The following is a 19,682-nucleotide window of genomic DNA, read 5'->3' on the forward strand; positions in this document are numbered from 1 at the left end:
TGAAGGCCGCGTGGGTTTTGGGCCAGGACCCAGTCCAGGTTCGCGACACGTGGCTCCCCCGCCCGCACTATCGCGGCCACCGGTTTGCGGCCGTCGCGGCGGCGACGCACGAGGGTCGTAAAGGAGAAGGCGCGCCGCCTGGTTTCCGGCAGCCGCCCACGGGGCGCAGCCGGCTGCTCCGCCGGTCCCGCCCGGACTCACGGGAGACTCGGCAGGTGAGGACCTGGTGGCGAAGTCGGGTTCCGGCGACGCCCGGGCCCCCAGGCCCCCGTCAGGCCGGAAGGGGAGGGTCCCTCAGGTCAGGAACCCCCCGAAAGGGGGGACAGGAAAGAACTTCCGAAGGGAAAGGAAGTGCGCAGGTCTGGGCCTGGGGGAGGAACTGTAAGAACTTCGGTGTGAAAGCGCGAGCGGATGTGCAGTTCGACCTGGCGGGTCAGGCGGCCCGAGTCCGTGGCTCCAGCCTTGGGGCCCCCAGAAGTCCACGGAGTCCGAGTGGGCCCTGACCTGTCTCCGGAGTGACCTCATAGGGTCTAAGACGAGCCCTTGGGGCGCCAGTCTGGGGTTTATATGGACTCACGGTGGCCAAGAGGCATGCAGGTGTCCCCCAGGAGGGCGGACAGGCGGGCCTGTGCCTGGTCTCTCTGCAGGGACACCCACCCTTTGTCTGTCTCTGCGCCGGCGACACAGGGAAACATCACTATGGGACCAAGGCAGAGTCAACCTACAGTCCCAGACTGTAGGATCAAAATCCGAGATAGGGGTTTACAGAAGACTATGAAGTTAAAATGCATCCTGGCCAACTGAGAACCCTATGTGAGTTAGAATGACCCACCTTCAATGCTGGATGGCCTTCAAAAGGGACATTAGCTGTCCCAGCGACTCATCGGGTTTGGCTCGTTGTAACAGAACACCAAAACACCCTGACCAATTTCTGTACATTGACTCCTGGCTAGGACTTGCCCAGACCCTACCCTCTGGGTGCCATTCGCTTGCAATAGGCAGGGATGGGCCTGGGTCTTAATCGCCTCATCCAAGTAGCCCAAAAAGACCAACAGAAGCCTCTACAGATCCCAGCCAGAAATCTCAAGGCTAAACCGATCCTGTCCCCTTTGTACGCACCCCCACGGCTGTCTACACCTGGCTGCCTCCAGCTCCAGACACTCCGCCGCCATCAGTCTTCCCAGCGCCCCAGGCCCAGAGGATCTACTTTCTCTAAGACCAGCAACCAGGTTGTTTCCCAGGCTGGGCCAAGTGCCCTCCAAATGCCGGTACAAGAAAAGCAAGATCCAGAGCGGCACCATAAAGACCTGACAGTCCAGCCCGGCCGTTGCATGATGTATTATCAACCTTTCTCCACCACCGACCCCTTCAAGTGGACACACAAGCCCACCTGTTCATTCTGGGAAAGGGTTTCCAGGGTGGCTCTGTTGACAGGTCTATAGGGTGGAGAGGCCACAACCACCAAACCTGGGGAACCCAGAACCCCCTTGGCCAGGGATCAATGTGCCCTACTGTAAAGAAAAGAGGCATTAAAATAAAGTATGTCTCAACCGGGGAAAGGCTCCCTGAAAAGGGGGACCTCATAGACCTTGCAGAAATAGACTGAGGGGAACCAGGCTCTATCCTCCTTGGCCTCCATGAGCTCATGGTCAGAATAAAAATGGGCCAACCAGTGACTTTTACGGTTGATACTGGGGTGGAGCACTCTTTTGTCACCTCCCCAGTGGCCCCTTTCAGCAAGAGGACTGCGATCATCCTTGGGGCTACGAGGACACTGGCAATTTGCCAGGCTCGTCAGTGTAAACTCAGGGGCTACCAGGTCCAACATGAGTTCCTCTATATCTATTGCCCCGTCCCCCTCCTGGGCTGAGGCATACTCTCCAAGCTTGGGGTTCAGATAACCTTTCAGCCCACTGGGCACACCAGCCTCCGAATGGAGACAGGGTCTCTGGTACTAGCAATTATCACACCAAGGGAAAAAGAATGGAGGCTATTCTGTGCCCAGGCCGAACCGAATGGCCTGCCGGAGTTCAGGTTCACTTCCTTTCAGTATGGTCTAAAGAAAACCCACCCCGACTAGCCCAGAATCGGGCCCCTATCATTGCTGAACTGATCCCAAGAGCCCAACCCCAGAGGCAAAGGCAGTACCCCCTCCCACAAGAAGCTAACGTTGGCATTCAAGAGCACCTGGCCGGACTTAAAAAGCAGGTATCCTGATTGAGTGCCAGTCGGTCTGGCATACCCCACTCCTGCTGGTCAAGAAGCCAGGAGGGGATATCTACCAGTTCAAGACCTCTGCCCATCAACAAGGTCGCCATCTCCCTGCACGCAGTCATCCCAAATGCACGTGCCCTCCTCCAGGACGTGGATGACCTCCTCACCAGTGACTGCACAGAAGGCACAAAGGATGGAATCTCAGGAAGACCTAAATCTGCCAACAACAGGTCTGATACCTCGGTTTCCTCCTCACCCAAGAGAAGAGAGAACTAGGGCCAGAGAAAGAAAGCCACCTTCTCCTTGCCACAGCCCCAGAAAAGGGCCTATGAGAATTCCTGGGGCCTGCAGGATTCTGCTGCATCCAGATTCCTGGGTTCTCAGCAATAACAAGAACCCTCCGTGATCTCTTAGGGGGACCAAATCGAAAACCCCTGCCTGGACTGAGAAAGCAGAAGCCGCCTTCACAGAGATAAAGGCTGCCCTGGGCGGGCTCTAGCCCTAGTACTACCAAATATAGAAAAACCCTTCAATCTCGTTGTACATAAAAAAAGATAGCGCTCGGGGTACTTACCCAGACAGTTGGGCCTTGACAATGGCCAGCTGCCCATCTGTCAGAGAGACCGGACTCTGTGGCAGCAGGATGGCACCCGTGCCTCAGGGCACTGGCAGCCAAAGTCCTACTCATTAAGGAGGCAGACAGGCTCACCCTGGGACAAGAACTTAACACCCAGGTCCTTCATGCAGTTACGTTCCTTATGAACACACGGGCACCACTTCCTTTCCAGCTCCCGGCTAGCACAGTACCAAGGGCTCCTCTGGGAGAATCCATAGGTCACCCTCGGAACAGTAAGGACATTAAACCCAGCAACCTCTCTCCCCAGGGAAGAGGGGGAACTAGACCATGACTGCTCTGAGGTAACTGATAAAGTCTATGTGAGCTGTCCAGACTTACAGGATTAAGCCATAAAGAATCCAGAGCTCACGCTGTTCGCAATGGCAGCAATTACCACAAGAGGGTGCCCGGAAAGCGGGTTATGCAGTGACCATGACCACGGAAATCCTAGAAGCTAAGGCATTACCAGCTGGATGGTCAGCACAACAGGCTTAACTATACGCCTTAGTCCGAGCCCTCACCCTCAGTGAAGGCAAGCGGGTCACCATCCACACTGACTCTCGGTACATCGTCTCTACTGTGCGTCTACAGGGGACCACCTACAAGGAGAGGGGCCTCCTAACTGGTGCAGAAAAAGCTATCAAAAACAAAGAAGAGACACTAAAACTCCTTGAAGCCATCTGGCTTCCAAGAGAAGCAGCAATCCTGTACTATAAGGGACCCCAGAAAGGAGACGACCCTATAGCATGGGGAAATCATCTGGCAAAAGAGGCTGCCAAGACCACAGCCAGTAAGGACACCGACAGAGCTCCTTCCCTCACCATGGCCCTGACACCCCCAGAAGAAGTCCCTCCGCCCAGTTACACTAAGAAGAAAAAAATGGCTCACCATTTTTTTTAGTCAGGGGCCACCCTGACTAAAAAGGGGTGATGGGTGATGCCAGACGGGCATGTCTTCATCCCAACAGCAACAGGAGGGCATCTAGTCAAGAAATACCATTGACTCACCCACCTGGGAAAAACTGCATTAGAGGCCCTTCTCCAGAAGCATGGCTGCATCCGCCAGCTGCCAGCACTGCACTAAGCAACCAGTGAGTGGTGTGTGACATTGGCTCAGTGGGTTGGGCCGCTGCCTTCGGCTCAGGTCATGATCCCAGGGTCCTGGGATCGAGTCCCGCATCGGGCTCTCTGCTCAGCAGGGAGCCTGCTTCCCTCTCTCTCTCTGCCTGCCTCTCCATCTACTTGTGATCTCTCCCTGTCAAATAAATAAATAAAAAATCTTTAAAAAAAAAAATAAAAAATAATGCCCAGCCTGCTCTGCGGCCCCCACCAGGTGTCCAGTTTGGGAGTAACCCCTTTCAAGGAGCTAAAAAGAGACTTCACAGCCGTGCAGCCGAGCAGGGGTTCAGGTGTCTCCTAGTTAATAGCATACACATTCCTGATTAAAACTCTTCAAAGTACAGGGATAGAGGGAACATTCCTCAACTTCAAAAAATTGATCTATGAAAAACCCACAGTGAATATCATTCTCAATGGGGAAAAGCTGACAGTCTTCCCATTGAGATCAGGAACATAAGGTTGCCCACTCTCACCACTGTTGTTCAACATAGTACTAGAAGTCCTAGCAACAGCAATCAAACAACAAAAAGAAATAAAATGTATTCAAATTGGCAAAGAAGAAGTCAAACTCTCTCTCTTCGCAGATGTCATGATCCTTTATATAGAAAACCCCAAAGACTCTAGCCTCAAACTACTAGAACTCATACAGCAATTCAGTAATGTGGCAGGATACAAAATCAATGCACAGAAATTAGTTGCTTTTTTATACACTGAAAATATAGAAAGGGAAATTAGAGAATCGATTCCACTTACTATAGCACCAAGAACCATAAGATACCTTGGAATAGACCTAACCAAAGAGGTAAAAGATTCTATACTCCAGGAACTACGGAACACTCATGAAAGAAACTGAAGACACAAAAAGATGGAAAAGCATTCCATGCTCATGGATCAGAAGAATAAACATTGTTAAAATTCTATACTGCCCAGAGCAATCTATACTTTCAATGCCATCCTGATCAAAATTCCACCAGCATTATCCAAAGAGCTAGAACAAACAATCCTAAAATGTGTATGGAACCAGAAGAGACCCTGAATCGCTAAGGAAATGTTGAAAAAGAAAAACAAACCTGGCATCATGTTGCCTGATTTTAAGCTTTACTACAAAGACAGCATAGTACTGGCACAAAACCAGACACATAGACCAGTGGAACAGAGTAGAGAATCCAGATATGGACCCACAATTCTATGGTCAAATAATCAACAAAGCAGGAAAAAATATCCAGTGGAAAAAAGTCTCTTCAATAAATGGTGCTGGGAAAATGGAACAGCTATGTAGAGAAGAATGAAACTCGACCATTCTCTTACACCACACACAAAGATAAACTCAAAATGGACGAAAGACCTCAATGTGAGGCAAGAATCTATCAAAATCCTAGAGGAGAACATAGGCAGTAACCTCTTTGACACTGGCCACAGCAACTTTCAAGACATGTCTCCAAAGACAAAGGAAACAAAAGTGAAAATGAACTTTTGGGACGTCAGCAAGGTAAAAAGCTTCTGCACAGCAAAGGAAACAGTCAACAAAACAGAGAGACAATCCACAGAATGGGAGAAGATATTCACAAATGACACTACAGACCAAGGGCTGATATCCAGGATTGATAAAGAACTCCTCAAACTCAACACCCGAAAAACAATCACGTCAAAAAATGGGCAGAATACCTGAACAGACACTTCTCCAAAGAAGACATACACATGGCTAACAGACACATGAAAAAATGTTCATCATCATGAGCTATCAGGGAGATTCAAATCAAAACCACACTGAGATACCACCTTATACCAGTTAGAATGGCCAAAATTAGCAAGGTAAGTAACAAGTATTGGAGAGGATGTGGAGAAAGGGTAACCCTCTTACACTGTTCATGGGAATGCAAGCTAGTATAGTCACTCTGGAAAACAGTGTGGAGATTCCTTAAGAAATTAAAAATAGAGCTACCCTATAACACTGCAATTGCACTACTGGGCATTTATTCCCAAAGATACAGATGTAGTGAAAAGGGCCATCTGTACCCCAATGTTCATAGCAGCAGTGACCACATTCGCCAAACTGTGGAAGGAGCTGAGATGCCCTTCAGCAGATGAATGGATAAAGATGTGGTCCATATATACTATGGAGTATTATGCCTCCATCAGAAAGGATGAATACCCAACTTTTGTATCAACATGGACGGGACTGGAAGAGATTATGCTGAGTGAAATAAGTCAAGCAGAGAGAGTCAATTATCATATGGTTTCGCTTATTTGTGGAGCATAAGGAATAACACGGAGGACGTGAGGAGATGGGGAGGAAAAGTGAATTGGGGGAAATCGGAGTGGGAGACAAATCATGAGAGACTCTGGACTCTGAGAAACAAACTAAGGGTTTTGGAGGGAGTGGGGTAGGGGGCTGGGTGAGCCTGGTGGTAGGGATGAAGGAGGGCATGGATTGCACGGAGCACTGGGTGTGGGGCATAAACAGTGAATGCTGGAACGCTGAAAAAATAAAATTTTAAAAAATAGTATACACATTCTCTGGATGGGTCAAAGCCTTCCCGAACAGGACAGAGTGAAGCCAGGAAGGAGCCAAAGTTCTCTTATGGGAGATTCTGCCCCAGTCCAGCCCGCCATTAACAAATCACGGTAACGATGGGCCCACATTTGTAGCAGACCCTGCACAGGTCTTAGCCAAGTCTCTCAGCGTCACTTGGGGGCTGCACACTGCCTTCCGGCCCCAAAGCTCAGGGAAAGTAAAGTGAATGAATCGCACCCTCAAGGGAACCTTAGCCAAGTTTTGTCGGGAGACTAGCCTCCCAAGGCCAGATCTGCCACCCCCGGCCTCCGGTGTGCCCACTGCACACCCGGGACGCTAAGTTACTCCCCTTTCGAATTAGTGTATGGACCAGCTCCCCTGTGCAGTTGGGGAGTCTTACATCAGATTGGAGAAAAAGAAATAAACCACTTCTGGCCTGGGGGCCACCCTAAATAAATGACAAAGTCACACCACTGAGAGGCCCCGGTCTCCGCAGGGTACCAGGTGCACGCCTTCCAGGCAGGAGACTCAGTGTGGGTCAAAGACTAGAAAAGGGACCCCCTCAAACCACAGTGGACAGGGCCTCCCTCTTTGTTCCAACCACCCCTACTGCCTGTAAGGTCTCCTGTGTCACCTGTGGCTCCACCAATCCAGAGTGAAAAAAAGCCCATCCCTCAGACAAAGAGCCAGAGCAATGGCAAGTCAGCCAAACCCCGCACACCCGCTCCAGCTTCACCTCCGACGAGACCCCACCGACTAAGGGACACCTGCTTGCTGTGCTCCCGAGTTCTCACTGGCACGATACCCATCATCTTAGGGGTCAGACTCGACTCTGTTGCCCCTTCTGGCTGGACTTTCCCCCAGAGACTTGCCATTACTGTTGTTTCTTGGGTGACCATAGGGTGTTGTACTATATACTTCCTTGTCCACAGGTTGGATCTGCTGTCCAGCTAGCCGCGATGGCGCCCTCTAACTAAGCCGGGGACCCTCCACTTTTGCTGGCCCTCTGCTGTCTACTCCTAAGTGCATTTCACTATGGTCTTTCTGAGCCCAGTCAGTCCTGGTCTTCTGCTGCCTGGGGTGTTGTTCCTCCCCACTGCCTTTAGCCCGCCCGACCTGGCAAGGGGGCAAACTCTCGCATTACCACTACTGGAAAGTGGCTCCCTTGGCGCCTCCTCCTCGTCAGCCCCCTCCTCATAGTAGCATTTGGTCCTCGTATTTTTAATGCCTTTACCAGGTCCACACTGCTCAGATTGCCAAGACCAGACTCCAGCTGCGCCTTACTCCCTGTTGTCCCGTAGATGATAAAGATGATGTCCTCTAAACCAGGTGTTTAAAGGGGCACTGAGGGGGGAATAATAAGGAAAATCTGGGTTCTGAGGCGGCTGACCAATCCAGCAAGGGAATCCCAGTCCCGGCCCACGGCCATTCCAGGTTTTCCCCTGCCCCACCGGCCACGGCCACAAGAGTGGCACAGATACAGAAGTAAAAGTGTACAAACTGCCCCTTTGTTCGTGCTCGGGGCTCAGACCTTGAGAGATTACTCTCCTTGGGACCTGCTGGCATGAAATAAACCTCCAACCCTCCAAGGTCTCCCAGGGCTGCTTGGTTTTTTGGCCAGGATGCAGTCCAGGTTCCATAACAGTCAGACTGCCTGGAATTATGTTCAGTTCTATGGCTTTCTATCTGCATGATTTTGTTGGACAAGACACATAATCTCTGGGTCTCATTCTCCTACAAAACGGAGTTAAGAGTACTTATTCCACACACCTGCTAGATGCTTTTAAAATGGTCAGGACATTTAAAAGGCTCAGAATGGCGCCCATGACTTGGCACACACAAATAATTTGTTAACAATACACAAGAAGTGACTCCTATGAACACGGCACAAGCCTCAAGAAGAATGCACCAATACACTCCTGCAACGCAGAGACCACAGAAGGATTTCTTCCACTTCCCGCAATGCACAGATGAAAGAGGGAAAGCTCAGGCACACAGGCAAAGACATTTGCCCCAAGTGGGAGACCTAGCCAGCCAACAGGTTGAGAATGTGAACGCAGGTTTCTGACCTTCGATGGTGCACACCCAGAACACAGCAGCGCTGGCTTCATCTGTGTCTGGCTCACTTTGTGAACATTACAGATGTTTTCTCATTCAGTCAATGACAGCGACACAGTAACACATGGATCATACATGAACAACACAAGGATGCGTGTTCTGAGATCTGAATACCCAGGGATGAGTGTGCTAGGGACACCTGAGTCCGCTGATGTTAAACTCCTTCCTACCCCTTCCTCCAGCTACCCCCTGAAGACACTACTCAAGAACAAAGAAGACGTTACCTGCTGCAGAGGAACCCCTAGGACTCCTCCAGTATGTCCTGGAGGTCTTTCCCCATGCATCTACACGTGCCTGGCTTCATTCTACCAGCCCACAGTGGCTACAGAATGAGGCATACATGCTACTTCACCTGCAGATAGACTTGCCGTATTTTCCTCTAATGCAAGACATAAAGCAATGAACATCCTTGAGCATCTATCTTTGTGCATCTGTGCAAGTACTCCTTTAGTATAGCTTCCTAGCACTGGATGTACAAGCACATTCAGGGCAATTAGAGGTTATAAAGTGGGCAAAGGCAGAGCAGAAGGGGCGTGTTGGGCATGTACAAAGGTACTGTGGCTCGTGGGGGGTGGGATATGATCAGAGCTGGGAGGCTAAAGCAGAGTGAGCTAGGGAGAACATGTGTGAGTGTGTAAATATGTTTTTCTGGGTAAAACTGTAGGGACATGGATAGCAGATCCTCAGGGACTTCGAGCTGGGATAAACGGCTTAACATTTATGCTGAAGGTTATGGGGAAGCAGGCAATGAGGGTAGGGGCATGACCAGGCTGTGAATTGGAAAGTTCGCCTGGGCTGTGTGTGGAGACAGAAGACAGGGTGAGGGACCTGGGGCTTCAGTCCCCAGGCCTTGGCAGGAGCCAGGTACAAGACTTACATGTTCCTCTGTGGTTACCAATCTCGGAGATTTCAAAAAATTGTCCAGGGTAATTGCCAGTGATCGCTAATCTTATTTAACATTGAAGACAGAGCCCACCCCACTGTTTGCTGACAGGGTGTCAGGAACATTCAGCTCTGCATCTGACCTTCACGCTTTGGTACCCTTTTGTAGACTGAATCAACACTGCCGCTCTGTCTTCTCCAGGGAAGCCTTGAGCATTTCACTTGAGCATCTCAACTTTTATACTGGTTTAGCAGGTATGAAATCAGGCTTTTTGTCTGGGGTAGGGGTGGGGGGTGGAGAAGCTCAGCTCTGGCTCCCTTGTGGGTAAGTAGTTGTCCCCAAGATCAGGGCCTCCTTGACCTCCAGGTGGCCCATGTTCTCTGCCTTGCCTGAGGCCACCATCAGGCAGGAAGGAAGGGAGGAAGTGAGGGAAGTGGGGAGGTGCGAGAGAGAGAGGAAGGGAGGAAGAGAGGGGGAGGGAGGGAGCTAGTGGAGGGAGGGAGAGAAGGGGGGAAGAAAACAGCAGTGCTGGACCTGAGGCCAAAGAGGGTGGATGGAAGTCTAAATCTTACACCAACCAGACACAGGGCCTTAGGGAAATCATCCCGTTTTCAGTCTTGGTCTACTCCCCTGAGCAATGAGGAGGTTGGGTTCATCAAGTCCACAAGGGTCTTTCGGCCTTGCCCTCTAGGGATTCAGGACATCGATGTCTTGCCCACCTTCATCCCCCTTTCCATGCCCTATCAACCCAGTTAGTGCTGCTTGGAGAACGTGCTTGTGTGACAGGATGACTTCCTCTCGGCTCCTGCTTGACGGTGGCTAGTGACCCTCCCTGGTTTTATTTATTTATTTATTTTTAAAGATTAATTTATTTATCTGAGAGAGAGAAGGAGTGTGAGTGTGGGGAGGCAGGGGAGAGGGACAGAGAGAATCTCAAGCAGACTCCCCGCTGAGTGCAGAGAAAATGAGGGGCTGATCTCACAACCTGAGCCGAAACCAAGGGTTGGACCCTTCACTGACTGAGCCACCCAGGCACCCCGTCCCTCCTAGATTTTAAATTCAGACAAGGCACATTGCATCTTAGTCCTGCAGTTTGCTTCAGATTGCTTCCTGAAATCCTGTAATTACCTAATTCTTACATTTCAGTTTATTGTGTGATGAAGGTAATGCTGATCTCTAAGGTTTGCTCTCAGAATTTAATAATAATCGTAATTTTGACAGCCAGTATTGATGGAGTGTTTAGTTGACGTGCATCCTGTGTTGAATAGTGCCCCCTCCCCGCAAATGCATTTCCACCCGGAGTCTGTGAATGTGACCTTGAGAAATATGGTCTTTGCTGCTGCAATCCTGATGAAGTCATACTGAATTATGGTGGGCCCTAAATCGAGTATGACTGGCATCCTTATAAGAAGAGGAAAATTTGTACAGACACACGGGGAGATGGCTCTGTGAAGACAGATTGGAGCGACACACTACAAGCCAAGGAACGCTACGGACTGCCGGCAACACCCGGAAGCTAGAAGGAGGTGAGGAAAGATTCCCCCGCTAGAGCCTTCAGGGAGAGCATAGCTCTGCCGACACCTTGACTTCACACTTCTAGCCTCCAGAAGTGTGACTGGGTAAGTACATTCCTGCTCTCTGAAACCACCAAGTATGTAATTCATTCTGGCAGCCCTACGTGTTAAACGTACAGGGTGCCTCACTGACTCTCACCTTGATGGTGCGTCTGGTAGACAGTGTTCATCCTCATTCTACACAGGGGAATGGAGGCTGTGATAGTTATTTGCTCACTGGTAAATGACACAGCTGAGATTTGAACTTGGGTCTAACTCAGAAGCCTGCATGCCTAACCGTTATGCTAATAACCCCACTTAGCACATGGTTAGAATTCAATCCATGGGACTTATTATTAATTCTGTGATGCCTTTTCTGGTCAACCTGTTTCCCGCTTTGTCTAGTACTATACCTGGTCCCTATTTCTAATGGGGCATGTTTTATACTGTATCATAGTTAAAAAAAAAATTATATACGTCTGTCTGTTCCCCTAAGTGACTGTAGTCTCCGAAGACACTATATCAGCTTCCTATTTTTTTTTCCCCAGTGCTGGATTATGGTACTTGCCTGGAAAATGTTTATTGAATGAATGCCTGGCCTTTGAAATGAGTAAATGGTGGAGAAATATGAAAACAAGTTCCCTTCTGAATTCAGGAGCCTAGCTCTAGGTCAGCCTCATGCCCTCTGATCTTTAGCACATGAATTTAACACAAATCTCTTTTCTGGTGTTAAGGGAGCAGAAAACCTGGAGATGGCCATGCCCAGAGACCCACCTGGAAGATTTCACAAGCATGGTTCTCCGTGATCTGTATCAGTGGCAGCGCTCACACTGGTCAGTGGGCCAACTGTCCTCTACATGTGCCTCCTGCATCTGCCAGCACTGGGGTGCAGAGACCAAGATGAGCTCATCTTTTGAATGCTGACTGCCTTAAAAGAGTCCACACTATCCAACACACAATGGAGTCAGAGATAGAATACCACTGAAAGTAGAAATTCAGAGAATCATTTGATTTTTGTCACTGAAAAGTGAACTCATCAGCCATTATTCACTTCTGGTATGCTCAAATCTTGTTGGTGTTCTTTGTTGTTGTTTTTTTTCTTCCACATCAGACCTGTAGTGTTTTTTGGTTAAGTGCTCTCATATAGCAAACACGTATGTTTGGAGATATCTGATCAAAGGTTGAAGAAGAATGTCATTGCTTCCCTGTCCACATTTTTCTCAGGAACAGATGTCCCCTAGTTTTCAGGTGGAGGTTATATCCTCTCTGCTGTGGTTGGGGGGTAGATCAAAGCTTTCAGTGGTTGGGGAACAAAGCCACTTCCCTCCCACTCCCTGCCATTCTCCACTGACTCTTTCCTGATGCGTGGAATGATATTAAATGCGGTCTCAAACACTGCTTCAAGCTCTCATAACTGTGAAGGAAGACAACCACTCTCTAGTATGATACAGCATGACTAATACGGGTACGCATTAATGTGAAATTTGACATCTAGAAGGGTGCCAGGATGGTAATTCTGATAGCCTTTTCCTGCAAATGAGAGGCCTCTCAATATGACCTAATGGGGACACATTAGGTCTAGAACAAGCTCAGAAGACAGACTAGCTCTACCCGGGGCTTGGCCCTGAACTCATCTGTGAATGGGTAAGCATCAGAGGATTGCTATGAAAAAAAAAAAAAAAAAAAGGAACAAAATGCACGTACAACGTTTCTCTTAGTGCCTGGCTCAAACAGTGTTAGCTTCAGCTGTACCAAGATCCCGCTCTTCTGCTGAGAAGAGATGAGAAGGATGTTTCTGCTATACTCTTGCTTGAAAGGGTCACAGATTTGTTTGAATCAAAGAAGAGAGGTGGCAGAATTCTTTATATGTGAACAACTGTGCTTTAACCACCAACAGATTCCAGACACTTTAGTCACAACTGTGAGGGCACGGAGTCATTCCTCAGAGACCACTGGTGGCGGGCACTCGGGGTCAGAAAGGTCACAACAGAATGGCTATTTCAAATGTATGAAATACAACATTTTCACTTGCTTCTTGAGGTCAGCTCTTGCTGGTCTTAAATGTAAGCCTTCCTCAGATGGTGTTGGGGGTGGCAAAAGCAGAGCCTATTAGCTGGAAAAAATGGGTGATAGTGAAACAAGGAGGTGCCCCTGGATAGAGCTGAAGCAGGATCCCACAGGGAAAAGGAGTCCACTGAGATGAGATGGGATACCGTCATGGGATAACGTCAATGGCTGGGGAAGCGTCTCCATGGGGCCAGGAGAACGACTAAAGGTTTGGGGCAAGGCAGGGAGGAAGTAGAGTGGTCGTACGAGCTTCACGTGGACTTCTCCACTGAAGTCCCAAATCTGGACATGCAGGGTGTTTGTGAAAGTGTTAGCCTGTTCATGAAGGAAGACCCAGTGGAGGGACAGTGACCTTCCTTGGACCTTCCCTGCATTACCGGAGTCTGTGGAACTCAGTACTCACACCTTTGAAGCCAACTGCCCCTAGAAGTCACCCTACTGAGGAGCCAGCTTTAGAGTAATAATGAAAGGCTCTGGTCATTGGGTTTCCAGGGAATTTTATCATTTTCAATAAATTGTTTTAAAAAGAATTTTATCTAATGTTTAAATTACCAACGAGGTCTCACCAACGTGGATATACAGGAAACATACCTCCACATGATAAAGGCCATCTATGAAAAACCCATAGCTAACGTCACACTCAATGGTGAAAAACTGAGAGCTTTTTCTCTAAGGTCAGGAACAAGACGAGGACATCGGCTCTTGCCACTTTTATTCAACATAGGACTAGAAGCCATAGCCACAGCACTTGGATAAAAAAAAGAAGAAAAGGCGTCCATATTGGTAAAAAAGAGTTAAACTTCATTATTTGTAGATGACATGATACTATAACACAGAAAACCCTAGACTCCACCAAAAACTAATAGATGAATTCAGTAAAGTTGCAGAATGCAAAATTAATAGCCAGCATTTCTATACACTAATAAGACTAGTAAGAAAGTAGCAGAAAAAGAAATTAAGAAAACAACTCCATTTGCAAGTGCACCAAAAAGAATAAAATAACCAGGGATAAACTTAACCAAGGGGGTGAAAGGCCTGTACTCTGAAAAGCTATAAAACACTAATGAAAGAAAGATCACACAAATAAACGCAAAGACACTCATGCTCATGTTGTTAAAATGTTCATACTACCCAAAGCAATTGACAGATTCAGTACAATCCCTATCAAAGTGCAAACAGCATTCCTCACAGAACAAGAATAAATAATACTAAAATTTGCATCGAAGACAAAAGACCCTGAATTGCCAAAGCAGTCTTGAAATAGAAGAACAGAGCTGGAAGCATCACAAGCCCAGACATCAAGATACACTACGAAGCTGTGGTAATCAAAACAGTACGGTATGGACACAAAAATAGACACAAAGATCAAGGGAACAGAATAGAGGATCCAGAAATAAACCCACACTTCTGTGGTCAATTAACTTATGACAGTGGAGGCAAGAATACATAATAGGGAAAGACCATCTCTTCATTAAATGGTGCTGGGGAAGCTGGGCAGCTACATGCAGAAGAACGAAACCAGACCATTTTCTTTCATCATACACAAAAATAAACTCAAAATTCATGAAAAACCTAAATATGAGACCTGAAACCATATTACCCCTAGAAGAAAACCCAGGCAGCAATCTCTCGGACATTGATTATTACAACATGTTTCTGTTTCTTAAGGCAAGACAAACGCAAAAAATAAACAAGTGGGACCTCAAGATAAAAAGGTTTTGCACAGTGAAAGAAACCATCTACAAAGCAAAAAGACAACCTACTGAATGGGAGAAGATATTTGCAAATAATATATCCTATAAGGGTTTAGTCCAAAATACATAAAGAACTTATACAACTCAACACCCAAAACCCCAAAGAATCCAATTTAAAAAGGGACGGAGGACCTGAATAGACATTTTTCCAAGGAAGATATACAGATGGCCTACAGACACACACAGAGAGGCTCCGCACCACTATTCATCAGGGAAAATGTAAACCAAAAGCACAAAACGGTATCACTTTACATCTGTCAGAATGGCTAAAATTAAAAAAAAGAAACGATAAATGTTGGAGAAGATGAGGGGGAAAAGGAAGATTCACACACTGGCAGGAATGTAAATCGGGGCAGCCACTATGGAGAACAGGATAGAGAGTCTTTCAAAACTTAAGAACAGAACTATCTTATGATGCAGTAATTTCATTATTTGCTACTTACCCAAAGAAAATTAAAACGTTAATTTGAAAAGGTATATGCATGCCTGTTTACTGCACTATGTACAATAGCTCAGATATGCAAGCAACCTGTGTCCTCTGACAGATGAATAAGAAAGATGTGAATAGAGAAACACACACACGTGTACATATGTATGTCTGTATAATGGAATAGTACACAGCCATAAAAAGGGATGAGATGGAGTCGTTTGAGACCAAGAGAGTATTATGCTAAGTGACATAAGTAAAATACTTTTCCGATATGTAGCAGAGCTCACATGGGACCCAGTATGTTTGGTGTCCTTAATCTGGTTCTTTCCATTGCATCTCCTGCCATAGGCTGTCTGCACCACTATATCCCTGGGGGGAATATCCCTAGCACTTTCTTCCACTTAAAAAAGAATACTTTTCTCTAAAGAGGGGTTCGCTTGCTCTGTTAACCTCAGGACACTTCTATCAAACAGTATCTGGAGCTAGAGGCTGGAGATCACCCACTAGAGGAGTTTGTGAATGTAAACATGGGTACCTAAACATGATCTGATGCTTGACAGAGGCATGGAAGGTTCAGGGAAAGAAGCTGTACTTGAAACAGTGTCACACCAGGCTTGGATTCTTGCTAAAGTCAATGGACAATGTTGTTTTCAATATTCAGTCCAATTTCCCACAGAATATGACAGGAAACTTGGCAGGAATCCTCTGGGAAATCCAGGAGGATGAAAACAGATGTTTCATGAAAACCAAATGAGAGCAAATCTTTGTCAAACGTTTGGGCTTAGGGACCAGATATAGCATTAACATTGTGGTTCTCTAACTCTCAAGCTGTATGACTTTGGACTAGCTCATCAACTTCTTTACGCCCCCGAGACAGACAGAAGCAGTTCTTGACATCTGGAAGCTGGCACATGACTGCCAACTTGGCCTCGATATTTCCAGGAGTGGCCTGGCACTCACAGCTGTGTCTTGGTGTTCTCTTGTTAAACATAAGCCATTTCTAGTGCACTAACATCAAAACAAAAACAAGACCACTCCATGATCATGTCCAGACACAGACAAAACCATAAGCACTGTCCAAATCACAAAAATGACCAACGATCCCCCCATATGAGTGACTGCTGCTTCTTTATTAACTGTAGTTTTAGCCTCACTGGATTCCCTCGCTCAAATAAATGAGTCTTATGGAGATACCCAATCATAAAATTCCCCCCTACTTCCTGACAGCATTCAGTCCTGAGCCAAGCCCTGCTTCCTAAATCCTCCCACAAATCACATAAGCCCTAATCCCCTAAGTCCTAGGACCTGCTTATTGAGACAGCCCACGTTTTGTCACAGTGTGTACTCTCCCTTGTAACAAGCAACTTCTTCTGCTTCACTTGGCTGGTCTTTGGCTGGAGGGCAATGCCACCACCTTACTCCCATGACAACTACCTCACAGGATTTTTAAGCACAGACAGTTCGGTGTAGCAGAGAACAGTGACCAGTACTCCGTATGTGTTCACTGTTGTTTTTCTATTCTGAGTCATACTACAGAGGTAAGTGTTAGGTATTTAATATAGTTCCAGTTTAAACAGCAACCTGCCCAGGCAGCAGAGCAAGAGGTATTTAGAGGCAAGGAGTGAATGAAGACACTGATGGCTCTTAAGCGAGGGCATAAAGAAGGGCTGAACTTTGGGAAGGAGCTATACCCATTAGAACCTAAGGCCAACTCAGGTTCCCAAGACATTTTCAGTGTTGCTCTGTCTTCTTGTCTCTGCCTGTATTCTATACTGTTTTGGAATGCCTATTGTTTAACATTTTAATTTGGAAACCTAGAGAACTAATTCTTTAAAACCTAATTGGTGAAATTAGTTTCACATTTAAGTCTTTAATCCATTTTTACTTTTTCTGTGTGTACAGGTAAGAAAGTGGTCCAGTTTCGTTCTTTGGCATGTCCGTTTTTTCCCGCACCATTTATTGAAGAGACTGTCTTTTCTCCATTGTATATTCTTGCTTCGTTACATATTAAATGGCCATATAATCATGTGTTTCTTCCTGGGCTCTCTATGTCATGTGTCTGTTTTTGTTCCCATACCATACTGTTTTGATTACAACAGCTTTGTAGTACCTCTTGAAGTCCGGGGTTGTGATACCTCCAGTTCTGTTCAAGACTGCCTTTTCTATTCAGGGTCTTGTGGTTCCAAACAGATTTTATTATTATTTGTTCTTGTTCTGTGAAAAATGCTGTTTGCACTTTGATAGGGATTCCATTAAAGCTGAAGATTGCTCTGGGTAGTATGAACATTTTAACAGTATTTGTTCTTCCAATCCATGATCATGAAATAGCTTTCCCTTTTTTGTATCCTCTTCAAATTCTTTCATGACCTAAATGTGAGACCTGAAACCATAAAACTCTTAGAAGAAAACACAGGCCGTAATCTCTTTGACTTCAGTCATAGAAACATTTTTCTAGATAGGTGTCCTAAAGGCAAGGAAAACAAAAGCAAAAATAAACTACTGGGACTTCTTCAAAAGAAGCTTTTGCACAAGAAAGGAAACTATTAAGAAAAAAACCCACAAAAAGATTATCTGCTGAGCAAGAGAAGATATTTGCAAATGATTTATCCAGTAAGGACTCAATACCCAAGATCCACGATGAACTTACTAAACTCAACCCCAAAGAAATAAATGGTCAAAAGTGGGCAAAGGACCTGAACAGATGTCTTTCCAAGGAAGACATACACATGGGAAACAGATACATAAAATGATGCTCAGTGTCAATAATCATTAGGGAAACGCAAATCAAAAGCATAAGATATCGCATCTGTCAGAATTGCTAAAATCAAAACCACAAGAAATAGTAATGTTGGAAAAGACGTGGAAGAAAAGGAACACTTGTGCATTGTTGGTGGAAATGTAAATTGATGCACCTACTGTGGAAAACAGTATGGAGGTTCCTCCAAAAGTTAAAAATAGAAATCCCATATGCTCCACTAACTCCATTACTGAGCATAAATTCAAAAAGACATGTGCACCTCTATGTTTACTGCAGCATTAACTATAATACCAAGATAAGGGAACAACCCAAGTGTCCACTGACAGATGACTAGATAAAGATGTGGGGTGTGTGTGTGTGTGTGTGTAAAATGGATTATTACTCAGCCATAAAAAAGAATGAGATCTGACCACCTGCAACAATATGGATGGTCCTAGAGGGTTTAATGCCAAGTGAAATAAGATAGTGAAAGACAAATATCATGTGATTGATTCATTTGTGAAACTTAAGAAATAGAACAAATGAACAAAGAAAAAAAAAAAAGAGAGACAAAAACCCAGACTCTTAAATACAGAGAACAAAGCGGTGGCTGTCAGAGGAACGGTGGTTAGGGGGATGGGCGAAGCAGAGAAAGGAGAGTAAGATGTACAAACCTCCAGTTACAAAATCAGTAACAGCGATAAAAAGTACAACATAGGGACTATGGTCAGTAAGACTGTAAACACGGTGTGTGGTGACAGATGCTAACTACACTTATCATGATGAGCTTGGAGTAACATATGTTTGGTTGTAATGTACTGGAGTAACATGTACGCTGCTGACTCATCACACTGTGCACCTGAAACTAATATAACACTGTTAATTATACTTAAAAAACCTAACAGAAAAGCTAGAAGTATAAAAATAAAAATTTTCATTTAATGGCACCCTAATTATGAGTGATGTTTGTCCCTTTAGGTACGATCCACTGGATGAAAGCATGTCTGTGAACACTTGAGGCATTTACTATCCCCAGGACCCCCTGACACACCATTCATCATTCTCTCCGTGCACACTATCCAGACGTTCTCCAGCTACTAGTAGTGCTAATCACTCTCTTCTAAACAAGATGCAGTGTTCCCTTTCCTCTGTTGTGTAAGCTGGTTTTTGTTGTTGTTCTTGTTGTTGTTTTGGTGAGCTTTTCTCTTTAACTCCTGACATTAGTCTGCTTGGTGACTACATTATAGCTTCAGAATCTGAAGGCGATAGAAGACGCCAAGCCGGGCCCTCTAGAGATATAAAAAGAATTATACTTCCTTTGAGTATCGTCCTCTCAACCTTAGGATGACTCAAACCTATTTCTAATTATATATATTTGGTTCAGACTGGTGGTGACTGAAGATTGAAAAAAAAAAAAAACTGGCTTTCATTTTGCAGATTTTTCAGCTAGAGCAAAAATCCAGGACAGCTTTGTGAACCAATCTTAAAATAAGGGCCACGGAAACAATAACTGATTTGGGTTTCTGAAAAGCTTCTGAGTCTAGATCATGAAGGGAATTAAAAGCTAAAATGATTGATGAATTGGCTGAGGTTCTCTTAATGCTGCTGTACTGGTAAGACAAGCCTTACCTATCAGGGATCAGCCCTCTGCTGATGGTGGGCAGTTCAGCTCAACAT

The 19,682-nt window shown here is 46.1% G+C and overlaps 1 protein-coding gene across 2 annotated transcripts in view; it reads right to left on the minus strand.

Moving 5' to 3' along the window:
• The window catches only part of PLD5 (phospholipase D family member 5), a 390,515-nt gene that overhangs the window by 33,788 nt on the left and 337,045 nt on the right, over positions 1-19,682 (minus strand). The gene's annotated exons all lie outside the window — the stretch shown is intronic.

Source organism: Neovison vison, chromosome 10 (assembly GCF_020171115.1).
Source record: "Neovison vison isolate M4711 chromosome 10, ASM_NN_V1, whole genome shotgun sequence".
Classification (NCBI taxonomy): Eukaryota; Metazoa; Chordata; class Mammalia; order Carnivora; family Mustelidae; genus Neogale; species Neogale vison.